Source organism: Symphalangus syndactylus, chromosome 11, assembly GCF_028878055.3.
Source record: "Symphalangus syndactylus isolate Jambi chromosome 11, NHGRI_mSymSyn1-v2.1_pri, whole genome shotgun sequence".
NCBI lineage: Eukaryota > Metazoa > Chordata > Mammalia > Primates > Hylobatidae > Symphalangus > Symphalangus syndactylus.
The window spans coordinates 105993522-106009406 of NC_072433.2; the positions used below are offsets into that span (position 1 = coordinate 105993522).

Below are 15885 nucleotides of genomic sequence, written 5' to 3' on the forward strand. Positions count from 1 at the left end.
ATCTACTTAGCTATCCCTTGAAACTCAAGATCCTCTGGCTTCAAAAATGTATGCACCATTCTGTTACAATTTGGAAATAATATAATACAAAGTAAAATCTATTAACCAAGAAAAAATAAATTGAAGTGGGTAAGTCCATTTTCTGACAAAAGAAAGTAAATGTCATTATATAAAATATCAATAAATAATACTTGGTGAGTACTCAGTACATCAGAAGCCATCTGAAGTGTTTTGCACGTATTATCTCACAACCATCTGTTAAGTAAATGCTATATTATTAGCATTTTACAAATGAGGAAAATAAGGGCAGAGAGGTAATTTGCCATGTCAAAAAGCAGATAAGCTGAGGAGACAGGAATAAAGTCAGTCTGACATCAAAGCCTGGGCTCCTAAGTATTAAGTCATATTGTTTGTCCTACACATTTCATTACACTAGGTACAATAAAGTTCTAAACAAATAGTCTTATATATACTTCAGTAATTCACATTTTATACATTTTAAGGTTCTTAGATTTTAAATTAATTCATGTAAATTTCTACATATCTTTGAAAACAAGTGGACTTTATTTTAGACAGAATGCAATCCTAAGGACGCAAATTAAAGCAATCAAACTCCTGATTTCATGAGTTTTGTGCTCTAATTACATAAATTCCTCTCTTTATTTCAGAAGTCAAATAAATGTATACGTAAAAAAGTGGGGCTTTTAGGTTTTCCTTTTTTTTTTTTTTTTTTGAGACAGAGTCTCCCTCTGTTACCAGGCTGGAATGCAGTGGCACAATCTCGGCTCACTGCAACCTCCGCCTCCCAGGTTCAAGCGATTCTTCTGCCTCAGCCTCCAAAGTAGCTTGGGACTACAGGCGCATGCCACCACGCCCAGCTAATTTTTGTATTTTTAGTAGAGACGGGGTTTCGCCATGTTGGCCAGGATGGTCTCGATCTCTTGACCTTGTGATCCACCCACCTCAACCTCCCAAAGTGCTGGGATTACAGCCATGGGCCACTGCACCCAGCCCAAAAGTGTGTTTTAAAATGTGCGTAGTTCATTTATGTTAAATAGTTTGGAAGCTAAAATTTTTAAATAAATAAAATGTGCATAGTTCCTTAGTAAGCAGATAGAAGAATAGAGCAGGAATATGATGAGAGCTAAATATAAAATTCTGTAAGGTGAAAAATACGTACATATTTATATAACAACTTTACCAATAAAGAGATTTCATTAGTAATTTCCAGACGCAATGGAAGAGATTTTTTACTATAACTTCTTTCCTCTGATTAAATTTGGCTAAATTTTTCCATTCGTATTTAGGTTGTTTTCAAAATCTATAAGAAAATTATCCTGGTTTTTTAGAAAAAAAAAATATTTCATTATTAGTATGGCAATGTACTAGAAGGTCAAGTTTTTTTTTTAGCCATCTGTTCCCACTATGCAATCCACATCACTCATAAACAGAGGCAGTTTTACCCATGATGCCCTGTAATTGAGGCACATAATCATATCAGCTGACTAACTATGCCAAGCACGCCTGCTATGCAAACAGCTCTTCTTTCTCTGAATTAATTATGACTACTGGACCAATTTAATACAGTGCTTCTCCACCATTACCTTTGCCAACTGTGACAGCTGTGGCAAGAAAGTCTACAAGGCATACACTGCTGCTCACAGCCTACTCTCAATTGTGGCTATGCAAAATATCTCTGAATAATGTACTCCTCTGAAAGAATGTAAGCAATTAGAGGCTTAAACACCAGCAGTCTCATAACATAGCTCACTAGAAGTTACAGTAATTGATATATATAAATATAAAGTCATTTCACTTTATTAAATGCTTTCAGATATGATTGCAACACAGTCATACACAGTCTATAGGATACACTGAATGACAGTACTAATATTTAATAAATAAATGAAATGTATTATAAACCTTTACTAACAACGGTTGAAATAATGAAGATAACTAAGAAACTACTAGTGACTGAATTAAGACCAAACTGTCTTTCGGTCTCTTAACCTCAAACATCCAGAAAGAAAACCCATAAACTTTAATACAAGCAAGAAAATAAAATAATCTAGTTCAATGCTAATAAAATATATCACGTAAGCTATATGTGTAATGTTAGATTTTCTAACAGCCATATTTAAAGGAGAAAAAAGGTGAAATTAATTTTAATAATATTTTATTTAACCTAACAGATCCAAAATAAAATATTTTAACATGTAATCACTACAGATTATTAGTAAGAGATTTTATTTTTCTTTTTCAAAATAATCTTTGATATCCAGTGGTATTTTATCTATACAGAGCATTTTCATTAGGAAGCTCAATTTTAATCAAAAATATTTAACCTATATTTAGATTTTATCAAATACAGTTGAAAAAAGTAGTTCACATATCTAAGTTGTGCCAAGCATACCTCAAATTTTACAATAAGATAATCATGTAAACACCTTCAAATAAATACTTTCCTTTAATATTCACAAACACATTGACAAAATTGGTTCATCTTTTTAAAATCACCAATTTAACTCAGAAGCAAAAGTATATCAGTTTAAAAACTATGCCTGTTCACAGTAAGTAAACTCACTAAAACCATAATGAGATATGATAGAAATTGTTCTACATCTTTACTGAGGATTCTACATTTTAATTGTTGTGATGGTTACATGAAATGTATATTTGACAAAAAACATTATACATTTTAAATAAATTCATTTTATTTTATATAAATTATACTTAAATTAATTTGAAATACCATTTCTCACCTGTCCAACTGACAAAAAACATTCAAAATCTTGACAACAAATTTGTGGGAAAGGCTACTGGGAAACACACATTGTCATAAAATGGCAGAAAATCAATGGAAGGAAATTTTATAGTATTTAACAAAACTACATATGTATTTTCCATCTGATCCTACTTCTAAGAGGTAAAAAAAAAAAAAAAACCACCTCCATAAATATGAAACAACATATGTACAAACATTTTTCAATGCAGCATTATTTGTCAGGGCAAACATTAGAAACAATCTAAACACATTTCTATGGAAACTGGTTGAATAACTGTAGTTTATCCACTTACAGAATGTAAGAAAGAACACAGAGGCTATAAAAAGAATAAGGAAGATCTCTGAACAGATATGGGAGTGGTTACTAGGAAAATATTGTTAAGTAAAAAAAAAAATTTATATATATATATATATATATATATATATGCAAAGGAATATATACAATACTGTACTTCTATATTAAAAAAAGTGGAAATGAAGGGCCAAGCGTGGTGGCTCATGCTTGTAATCCCAGCACTTTGGGAGGCCAAGGTGAGCCAATGCTTAAGATCAGGAGTTAGAGACTAGCCTGACCAACATGGTGAAACTCTGTCTCTACTAAAAATACAAAAATTAGTATGCTCCTGTGGTCCATCTACTTGGCAGGCTGAGGCACAAGTATCGCTTGAACCAGGGAAGTGGAGGTTGCAGTGAGCTGAGATCGCACCACTGCACTCTAGCCTGGGCAACACACGAAGACACAGTCTCAAAAAAAAAAAAAGTGGAAAGGAGACTATAAATGTATACATGTGTATGTGTGTCTCTGCTAGTTTTCTGAAAAATGCAATAGAGGAAAAATAAACAAGAAGCCAATGACAATGATTACCCATAGAGGATATGTGGAAATAAGAAAGAAGGGATATAGAAAGAAATGAAACTTCTGAGTATATATTTTTATAGTTTTTCAATTTTTGTAGATGTGATCAAATTAAAGATGATTAGACGGGGAGATTATACTAGATTATGTGAATGGTCCCCATCTAGTCACATGAGTCCTTAAAACCCTTCCCAGAACTTTTACCAGTAGGGTCAGAAAGAGGAGACTGAAAAAGGAGGAGAAAGTGCGAAGGGAATCAACTCACCATTGCTGGCTTTAAAAATGAATGGAGAGGACCACAAGCCAAGGAGCACAGATAGCCTCTAGAATCCGGGAACAGCCTTCAGCTGGACCCAGCAAGAAGACAGAAATCTCAGATCTACAAGCACAAAGAAGTGAATTCTGCCAACAAGCCAAATGACAAGGAAACAGTTTCTATCTCAGATCCTCCGTAAAGGAGCACAGTTGGCCAACAAACCGATTTTAGTCCGGTGAGAAGGGGAGAATAATAAATTTGTGCTGCACCAGGCACCGAACCTGGGTGACAGAGGGAGACTCTGTCTCAAAAAAAAAAAAAAAAAAAAAAAAAAGAACTGACACAGGTTTCAAAAGTATCTATACTCCCCTATATAACATACCACCAGTGCCTTTCTTCTAGTCTTCACCATCTATTACTTAAACTCTGGCAAACTGCTCTGACTTCAATCCTGCTCTCTTCTAATCCACTTTTAAACTCTGACAGAAGAGCAACCCTTCTAAAATGTAAATCTGATTAGAAAAGGCCACTTCACTCTCTATCCATCCGCACCTGTAATTCAGTATGTACAATCCCAATCCAACTCCTAGTAAGAATTTTGTTGGAAAACAAAAAACTGATTCTAAAATTTATACACAGAAGTGCGGAATAAAATACAGAACAATTTTGATCAAAAAAAGAGAAAGAATAGAGCTTAAGGGACATACTACCTGATTTCAACTCTTCCCACAAAGCTACAATAATCATAGCAGTGTGGTATTGGTATTTAAAGACAGATATACAAATAAATAGAACAGGAAAAAGAACCCAAAAATATACTCACACATATTTCTTCAAGGTATTTTCAAAAAATGAATCAAGGTATCCCTGATGAACACAAATGTAAAAAGTCTCAACAAAATACTAGCAAACAGAATTTAACAACACATTAAAAAGACCATTTACCATGAGCAAGTGGGATTCATCCAAGGAATACAAGCATGTTCAACATATGCAAATCAACAAACATAATACATCACATTATGTTTCAACAGATGCTAAAAAAGATTTCAACAAAATTCAACATCCTTTCATGATAAAAACCCTCAAAACACCTGGTATAGAAAAAACATACCTCAACATGATAAGGGCCATACATCACAAAACCACAGCTATTATCGCACTGAATGGGGGACAACTGAAAGCCCTTCCAGTAAGAACTGGAACAAGACAAGAAAGCACATTTTCACCACTGTTATGCAACATAGTACTGAAAGTCCTGGCCAGAACAATTAGGCAAAGGAAGAAATAAAGAACATCCAAACTGGAAAGGAAAAAGTCAAGTCAAATTAGCCTTGTTTGCAAGACTACATGTCCTTATATTTAAGAAAAATCTAAAGACTCCACAGAAAACACTTAGAATTGATACATTAAGTAAAGTTGCAAGATGGGTACAAAATCAACAAGCAAAAATGATCAGCATTTCCATACACTAGCAGTGATCAACCTGAAAAAATCAAGAAAGCAATGCCATTTATAATAGCTACAAAGAAAAAAACATCGATGAACAAATTACATCAAGGATGTTACAGATCTATATAAGGAAACCTGTAAATCACTGAGGAAAGTCATTGAAGAGGGCATACAAAAAAATGGAAAGATATCCCATGCTCATGGATTGGAAGAATTAGTATTGTCAAAATGATCATACTGCCCTAAGCAATCTTCAGATTCAATGCAATCCTTACCAAATACTAACGACATTCTTCATAGAAACAGAAAAAGGAAATCAATCCTGCAATTCATATGGAACCGCAAAAGATGCTGACTAGCTAAAGCAATTCTGAGCAAAAAGAACAAAGCTGAAGGCATCACATTATCTGATTCCAAATTACACTATAAAGCTACAGCAACCAAAATAGTATGGCACTAGCATAAAAGGACACATAGACCAGTGGAACAGAATACAGTACCCAGAAATATGTCCACACACTTACTTACATACAACTCCTTTTCAACAAAGGCACCAAAAACATACACTGGGGAGAGGGCAGTCTCTTTAATAAATGGTAATGGGAAAACTGGATATCCACATGTAGAAGGATAGAACTATTATATATCCCTATTTTTCACTACACCACCAAGCCTCAGTTCCTCATATAACATGGAACCATTAATAATACTCATTCAAACCACCTTACAATTTGTTTAAGGAATAAAATTATATAATTCATACAAAACTATTTTCTTTTCTAATATGCAGTAATATCCCATGAAGATGTCATTTACTGCTATCAATACCCAAAAATAAACATGATTACTGAATATAAAAAAAATGGTTGAATAACATTCACTCAGGAGTTCTGAACATACTCAAATGTAAAATTATCAAACTATGAGCTAAAATGTGAAACAGCCACTGACAGGATTCAAGGATTTTTCATGTTATTCATAAAGAAGGCTCCAAGGGCTCTTAGGAACTACAAACCAGTGAATAAACAAGAAACATTTCTAATCACAGGATGCAAACTTTCCATATTAAGATTTCCAGTAATAAAAAGCAATAATATTTTCTACAAACAGAATTCATGCTTCCATAGTTCTTCTGGAGAATAAAAATTACAGTACATCCAAGCCTGTAATAAATACTACATGTAGGTCAGATTTTTCATTTGCAAATGAAAAACATGAGTCCGAAAAAGGTTAAGATAAAAACAACTAGAACACACACTCTCTGAGGATAGAAAAGAAAAAATTAATTCTCTTAGAAACGTAAGAGCCAAAAAAAGACGTTACATGTTAATAAAACCAGAGAAGGTATAGATAACATGAGCACAGAATTATTCAAGGAATGAAAAAGAAATTCCTTAACACTTGAAAAAGATGGTTAAGGGAAAAATTCTAAAAACTAACTTAAAATATTTATAAAATATGTGGCCAAATAGGGAGTTCATTACATCAATTAATACAGCTAAGAATAAAAATATGAGCTATTCAGAAGTATAAGATTATTGAACAAATGATCTGCCTAGTCAGGGTAATCTGATTTCTTAAATGGCATTTCAGGGCTCCAATACTGGAGAGGCCACATGTAGGCATTCCAGTTAACGACCCCAGCTGAGTACAACCTTTCACCCATCCCTGCCAAAGTGCCAGGTATGTGCCTAAAGCTGTCTTGGATTCTCTTGCCCAGTCTAACCATTAGACGAAAACCACCAAGTAACCTCTATGGACACCAGATCAAACCATGACTAAACTCTTAACAAATTCATAAGATACAATTAAATGGTTGTTGCTTTAAGACAACATTTTGTGGGAGTTTGTTATGCAATATTTCGGGGGACCCAAGACCACAGTCAGGTTTAGTGATTCTCTGGGACTCACAGAACTCAGTATATAGTGGAACTCATGGTTAATATTTATTACAGTGAAAGAATACAAAGCAAAATCAGCCAGAAGAAAACACACATGGGACACAGCTCAGAGGAAACCAAGCACAGGTTTCCAAGTGTCTTCTCCCAGTGAAATCACGTAAGATGTATTTACTTAAATCTTCTAGTACTGAATTTTAACATGTGTGAAGTGTTATCTACTGAAGAAGCTCATTAGAGACATAGTGTCTCTAATTTGAGGTTTACTGGAGGTTAGTCACCTAGGCACCCTCTGCCTGGCTTGTATCAAAATTTCAGACTCCCAGAAGAAAACTGGTGTTCATATACATAATTCTTTGCACAAATAGTTTAGGCACAGTGAGCCACTCCTATCACTTAGGAAAAGCTTTGTATCAGTGTAGGAAATTTTACCATTCACATTCTCAGATCCCAGACAAAGGTCATCCTTCTAAGCATGTTTCCAAGGAGAGTAGCCTCCAACCTGCTATGTCAATTATTGTGTGCAAATGCAGCAATAGATAACTGCAACAATAGCCACACATCAGTGTTAAAAACAATACAGACCATACAAACCACTGGACAGACCTGATGTAAAATGGCGTATCTCCTGTTCCTTTCGGAAAATTAAATTAAAAGTAATTCAAAGGAATCTTTGTGTAAAACAAATGTACAACGTAATATTATTTTTGAAATAGGTACCACTGCATATAACCTCAGAGTAAAATTAATATTTGAAAATTAAATCATTTCTTTTTTTTTGAGACAGGGTCTCACTCCCACGCCCAGGGTGGAGTGCAGTGTCACAATCATGGCTCAGCCTTGACTTCCTGAGCTCAGGTGATCCTCCCACCTCAGCTTCCCAAGTAGCTGGGACCACAGGCATGTGCCACCATGTCCAGCTAATTTTTTAAACTTTTAGTACAGATGAGTTTTTGCCGTGTTGCCCAAGCTGGTCTCAAACCACTGGACTCAAATAATCCACCTGCCTTGACCTCCCAAAGTCCTGGGATTACAGGCATGAGCCACCACGCCCAGCCGAAAAATTAAATATTAATCCCAGTCTTTTATACTGGTACATTTGAAGTCTTCTAGGTAAAGTTTGATACAATTTTATTCTGAAGAAATTATATTACCCACTTGATATGTAACCATTTAATGGTCACTTGCTATTGGGCAAAAACAAGAAAATTAATGTACAACATTACAATGAATCCCTGATCAGCAAAGAATGAGAAGATAAATTTTATGGCTGAGCGCAGTGGCTCACGCCTGTAATCCCAGCACTTTGGGAGGCTGAGGTAGACAGATCACTTGAGGTTGGGAGTTCAAGACCAGCCTGGCCAACATGGTGAAACCCCGTCGCTACTGAAAAAAAAAAAAAAAATTAGCCGGGCATGGTGGCAGGTGCCTGTAATCTCAACTTCTCAGGAGGCTGAGGCAGGAGAACCGCTTGAACCTGGGAGGTGGAGGTTGCAGTGAGCTGACATTATACCACTGCACTCCAGCCTGGGCAACAAAGTGAGACTCCATCTCAAAAAAAAAAAAAATGAGAATGAGAAGATAAATTTTAAAATCTAATAAAGCTTGGCATCAAAACAGTTACGAAAATCTACAGTATGGTACAAAAAATTTACAAAATTGGCACCCTAGAACTGCTCTAATTTTAATTACAAAAAAATTGTTATTAAAACATTTAGTTTAAGAGGAAAAAGGTTATCCTTAGCCTACTTGCACACTTGATTGAGAAGTAAATATTTACTCAGGTACTGGCAGGTATGTATTTAGATATTATTTGCCAATTCTATATCTGTGAAATCGCCTGCTTACTAAAATTTACATATAACCCCAACATGCACAAGCACAGAACAGCAAAAATTTAGAGTTGCCCAATGCACACATTCCTAGCTGAGGTAGAATTCAGTGATGCTGTGTCTTGTTTCAGCTCTCATACTGTAAATATGGGTCTTTTTCACAGTCTATTTAGTGCCACATTTTTGTACTGTTGTGCTTTTTGTTGGCAATTTCACTACGTGGCCCCCAACTTGTAGCACTGAACTGCTGTCTTGAATTCCTGAGCTCAAGAAGACTGTGATGTGTCTCATGAAGAAACACATGTCAGATAAGCTTAATTCAGACATGAGTTATAGTGCTACTGGGCATAAGTTCAATGTTAATGAATCAATGATATTTATGAAATACAGTGTATGTAAACAGAAACACATGTAAAACAAGGCCATGTTGTACTGCTTGGTTAACTAAAATGCGATCAAAGGCTAGTAGGAACCTACTCCTGTATTTTCCCTAGGGACAATGGTTCAGTATTCACTAACTCAGTGTTCAGAGAAACTTTCTAGAACCTAACTATCACAAATAACAAGCACTGACTGCATACATAAGCTTTTTCTGGAAGTCTAATATATATACCAAAGTGCCGGAATCATAACTGTACAGCTCCATGAATCTACAAAACCAACACACTTGTGTAACTAGTACCCAAGTCAAGAAGCAAAATATAACCACAATCCACAGACCTCCTCATACTCCATTCCTGTCATTATGCCCTCCCTGCAAAAGATACTACCTTGACATCCAAAACCATAGTTTCGTCAGTTTTAAACTTTACATAAATTGAATCATTGAATCATATAAGTCATACTTCTTTTTTTCTTTCTTTTTTTTGAGACGGAGTCTCACTCTGTTGCCCAGGCTTGAGTGCAGTGGCATGATCTCGGCTCACTGCAACCTCCACCTCTCGGGTTCGAGCGATTCTCCTGCTTCAGCCTCCCAAGTAGCTGGGATTACAGGTGCACATCACCACACCCTGAAATTTTTTATATTTTTGGTAGAGAGGGGATTTCACTATGTTGACCAAGTTATCTGGTCTCAAATCCCTGACCCAAATTGATCTGCCCACCTCGTCCTCCCAAAGTGCTGGGATTACAGGCATAAGCCACCATGGACAGCCAAGTCATACTTCTTTATGTCTGGCTTCTTTCGCCAACATTATGTTTATGTAATTCATTCATGTTGTTATCTGCAGTTTAGTTTTTACTGCTGTAGAGCATTCCATTACATATACCACCATTTGTTCATTCTGTTGTTGACAGGAACTGGGGTTATTACAGACAGTGTTGATATGAATAGTGTTAATAACTTGGTAGCTTAATATTTTTAGAAACTTTTTCCCTTAATTACATTAAATGCAAATATTTTCTAAAAAGCTATTTGTCATGTAAACATCCCTAAATAAGTAGATGTAAACACAATAATGCTACAAACCTGCAGGCAAGTTAACAGAGATGGTACAGGAATGAAGAAAAGAAGTGTAAAGTTGTGGCAGTGAGCTAAATAAAAGAGCACTCATTTTATAGAAAAAAAGTATCTAAAACTATAGTCATAATCCTGATATATAAAAAAGATAAAGTATTTTGTCTTAAGATAGACTGGATGACAGAGTTAATAGATTAAACTAAAACCAGTGACGAAAAAATGACTCAAAATCAAGGGCCAGGCGCGGTGGCTCACACCTGTAATCCTAGCACTTTGGGAGGCCGAGATGGGCAGATCACGAGGTCAGGACATCGAGACCATCCTGGCTAACATGGTGAAACCCCGTCTTACTAAAAATACAAAAAATTAGCCAGGCATGGTGGCGGATGTCGTAGTCCCAGCTACTCGGGAGGCTGAGGCAGGAGAATGGGGTGAACCCGGGAGGTGGAGCTTGCAGTGACCTGAGATCACGCCACTGCCCTCCAGCCTGGGCAACAGAGCGCGAGACTCCATCTCAAAAAAAAAAAAAAAAAAAAAAAAAGAAAAAATGACTCAAAATCATATTTCCTGCTCTACTTTTAGTGGAGGTACTCAGTGATAATGATTATCAGAATAATTAGCAATACCCAAATATTTATGTATTCACATATATTTTACATTCTGCAAAGATTCAGCTATATTATAAAATATGTGAATATAATTACATTTATAATTACTTATCACAAAGATTTTTAGAACTTCTAATACCACTCAGTTTATATATTTTATCTAAGATATTTTACCTGTATTTTTTGGTAGTCACAAGACAATCAACACCCTATGATTTCCCTTTACATGATAATATTCTAAATAGTAGAAAAGGGGAGGGGAGAACTCTGAACACACGTAAGTACTTACATTGCACAGTAAGTATGCCTGATAATCCAGGGATTCAACAAACATAATAAAAACAATGAAGCAGCACTGAAACAATCAAATTTGAGAAAAACCAGACAATACAGTTTCACAATCTCTAATTTCATTTTTTAAAATCTGATCTTCTCTACTGAAAATCAAATTAAAACAGATACCAGAATGCCTCTCTGATGATTCTTTTTCTAAAGCTTGCTATCTTGCCTAAGTCACAACTTTCATGTAGTTTAAGAAAATATCATATATATTAGAGTATATTAGAGTATACCACATGGGCTTAAAGGAAAAAGATAATCTCATATCCAGCTAAGAAAGTATCTAGTAAGTGTTACCAGGGGCTACAAGTTAAATCTGAGACCTGTCAATAAAAATTAAAATAATAATTAAATGTGTCCTAACTATCCATAAAGTAGATTATTTCCTCAGATTATCAAAAGATTAAAATTACTTAATTGGCAATTTTTTTATTTTTTAAAGAAATGGTGGTCTCACTATGTTGCTCAGGCTGATCTTGAACTCCCAGGCCCAAGCAATCCTCTTGCCTCAGCCTGCCATGTAGCTGAGATTTCAGGCACAAGCCACTACATCTGGCTCAGAAATGTTTATTTTTAACCCAAGCTAAACTCGTAATTAAATCATTTGATTGACTATAACCTCCAATTCTTTTTAATAATTCATACTTATCTTTTATTAAGTATTTTGAACAATTTACCATTAAACATATTCTAATAATGTGTCTATATAATCACATAACAATCCCTTCTCTCACCTTATATCAACACATATCACTATATCTAGTGATACTGAGAAACAAAATAAGTTATGAAAATATAATTATTTAAACTGAAGTACTGAATAGTGGAAAGCTACAAACGTGCTACTTGAAATATCAGTTATCAAATGTTCAAAGCCAAAAAGAAAAAAATAAGTCCTTGGTGTTAAATAGTACCTGAAACATAGTAGAAACTCAATAAATATGTATAGAATGAGTAAAATATAAGTAGGTACATCTGTGGAAATGTATAGCTAAAATTATAGTGCACATGAATATATAACAACCATAATCTATTTATACTTTAAAATAGATCAAATAATATATCACAAACTGGTAAAAGTACCCAGATTTCTGTAAATCAAATAATTGTATCTTCAGATAAGAGAATCTTTACAGTTAAACTTAGTTATATCCATACATTTATCATAATTATTCTTCAACATAATTATCTCAGTGGGTTTTCTTTACACTTAGAAAATACATATGTTTTTAAAGTTTCTGATCAATGTAAACAGTAAAAGCATGAAAGACATTTTTTCAATTACAACCACCCCTGCAAACACCCATTTGGAAAAAGTAAGCCTGTTACTCTCTATGGTAATCATCATATTATTTACAGTGTTCTTAATAACTACTGGAACTCATATAGCAATTTTTGAGATATCTTCTACAATGTATACACAAATGGTTGCCATATGGATCTTGAGCTGTGGACTATATGCAAAGCTGCTAATGATATCAAAGGACCAGATGCTCTAAGCTTATGAATCATTACAATGTTATTAATATCCTTTTATACCACATAGTTTATACCACATAAATAAATAGATCTTTAAAAATATCTGACATCATATTACCTCCTTTGGGTATATCTATGTTGTATCACATCATAACTAAAACCAGATTTTAGTACTAGTAAATTTCTATGTTTTTAACTTAGTCATTAAAATGATATTGAAAATTACAGTCCCATTGAAAATAATATATCCTAAAATTCCACATTTTTCACCAAAAATTTGTTTATTAATACTCATTGTGCTAAAATGGTAAAAAAAAAAAAAAATTAACTCAGTATGCCTCTAACATAGTGACAATATTGCCTACAAGGTTTTTCTGGGAAAGAAGATAAACATTGAACAGCTGGGAAAACTATAAACTGCTACACAAATGTTAAGCATTATCAATGTGTTTTCCTAAGTACAAAAAATATTGCTATTTCTTTGTCTAAAGAGACAGGGACAGAAATTACACTTGATCTTAGCCAAAAGGCCGAGAAGCGATGCAGAAATTATGAGAGACAAATGGAGAAGGTACACCTTATTAGCTAAGAAGTAATAAATAACCTTCTTCACATAGTTCCACTTCTGCTTTTTCTTGAAATATCAAAACTATAATCCAGTGGGAATATTAATGAGTGTTAAAGAGCTGAAAATATTCCAACTGCACAAAGTGAAAATTAAATTATGCTTGAAGCTGGCTTCAAAATACTATTACAAGTATGATCCAGTCTCCAGAAGCCAAGCAGAATTTTCAAGGAGAATACTGGGATCTCTAAATATCTAGCTAACATGTTAAGCAGATTCTTACCACCCACATATGTTCTTTAAAAGCTCATTAAGTATTACAAACATTATGTTCTGTCATTATGAAGATGAAATCCCATTAAAAATAAAATTGAATTTCCTGGAAATGTAAAAGAAAAAATGTTACAAGGGGCAACAAAAAGGAAATAATAAAATCTCTACCATCTTGATCATCATCATAATCTTGTCTACTTATATATATTTGAAATTCAATCAAATGAAATACAGTTAAAAAGAAATAATAGTTATCCCTAAAAGTAGAGCATTCATATCAGAGAATTTTACATATATATTAGTATGAATTTATGTCAAAAGGATAGAGGATCAAAAGCTCTGTATTTCCTTAATTAGGATTATAACCAACATTTTTAATGTACACTATAGTGTCTGTACTAAATTTAGGGTTACACCAAGATTGGTGATTCAATTAGAAAGACATTTAAAACAATGATCAGATACCACTTCACAAAATTTACAATAATAATAAATACCCAGGGCTATTGAGATTATGAGACCACCTATGCTGTCACAGACTGTTAGTGGACACTGACCTCGCAGAATCCTTCAAGATATAAAATACACACACCTTTTAACCCAAAATTCACTTCTAGAAATCTAATAAAAATACCCACATGTTCAAAAAGTTAATGTTTTCAAAGATATTCACTAATATATACCAATAACATCCTCAGTGTCTAATAAAAAGAATAGCTAAGTGTATTATCATACTTATATACTGGACTGACATAGAAAAATATCCATGACATAGTATAAAAATAAAAAGCAAGTTCCTGAACAATATGTGTAAGAATGGCACCATTTTTTGTATAACATGTGCATGCACACACATGTTTATGTAGCAGGAATAAAACATTTTTTGTCTGTTTTTTAATCGACTGACATTAAGGTTTCTGCCTGTGTTTAGAAAAATTCCTTACATAAGACGGGTATATAGACAGATAATCAAAGACCAGTAGTATCTCTCCTGAATTTGGAAATAGTGGCAAGTTAAGAAGCAAAAGAAAATAAAATAAGAAATTGATAGAAGAAACACACATGCAGAGAAAAAGCGAATATGGCAAGAAACAAGAACTGGTAGCATGTGGATAAAGAACAGGGTTATTAAACATTCAATTTTGAATAGTTCACCTTGTTACAACCCTCTCCTCACCACTTTGGCTACTACAACATTCACTAAAGTCTGCATATACAAACAAAGGCTTTGTGAGAGTGACACTGGGTAAACTGTAGCCAAGGAGCTACATTTCAACTCTGAATAGGCAGGAAGCAGAGAACAGAGAACATTCAGGGAAGGTAAGAGTTTAGCAGCATAAGAACTCCAAGAAAGAGGTGACCCTAACATTTTTCCAAGAAACTTCCAAAGCATATTTGATAAAAACCTTGACACAATTTTATTTAAATCTCAAAAGATAGAGCAACCTCTGCTAACAACTGCATATGTATGTGTATGTGTGGGTATGTGTGTGTGTTATATTAATGTATATGCATAAGCATATGTTTTAAAAATAAAACACTACATTACCCACATTTGATTTGCTAAAATATATTTTCTCTTTTATTTCACATTGTAAATATTTAATGCTCCTTTCTCCAAGGAAGAAATAACTAATGGAATTTCCAGTTTAGCTTTGAGAACACAGGCCCTCCTAATTAGCAACTGGAGGAATTGCTAATTAGGAATTCAGAAAGGAGTCTCAGAAAGATGAGGAGAGATGCTCCTGCTCTCTCCCCTGCAGCTGCAGAGCATAGAACATTCTGAGTAAGAGGGCCTGTCCTGATAAGATATAAAACTGAAAGCATTCACAACATCATAAGTCTAGTATAGAAGCTGTGTGTAAAGTTATAACTCTAATCATCCTGCTCTATTTTCTATGATAAAGCATTTCTTACAAATGTTGTTTCTCAAGCCATCTGGATTCAAAGAATCTTACTACGTCCTGTGATTCTAACCCATATCTAAAAAACTCTGGTTTTTTAATTGGTTGTCTCATTTCAAAAGCGATTGCCCTGGTAAGACTATTTTAATGACATTTCTATTTCTAAAGATAAAAATATC

At 34.2% G+C, this 15885-nt stretch overlaps 1 protein-coding gene and 1 pseudogene across 2 annotated transcripts in view; both read right to left on the minus strand.

The window, feature by feature from the left end:
* The window catches only part of DTWD2 (DTW domain containing 2), a 161447-nt gene that overhangs the window by 58601 nt on the left and 86961 nt on the right, over positions 1-15885 (minus strand). The window lies entirely within an intron of this gene.
* Positions 13346-13506, minus strand: LOC129457960 (uncharacterized; annotated as a pseudogene).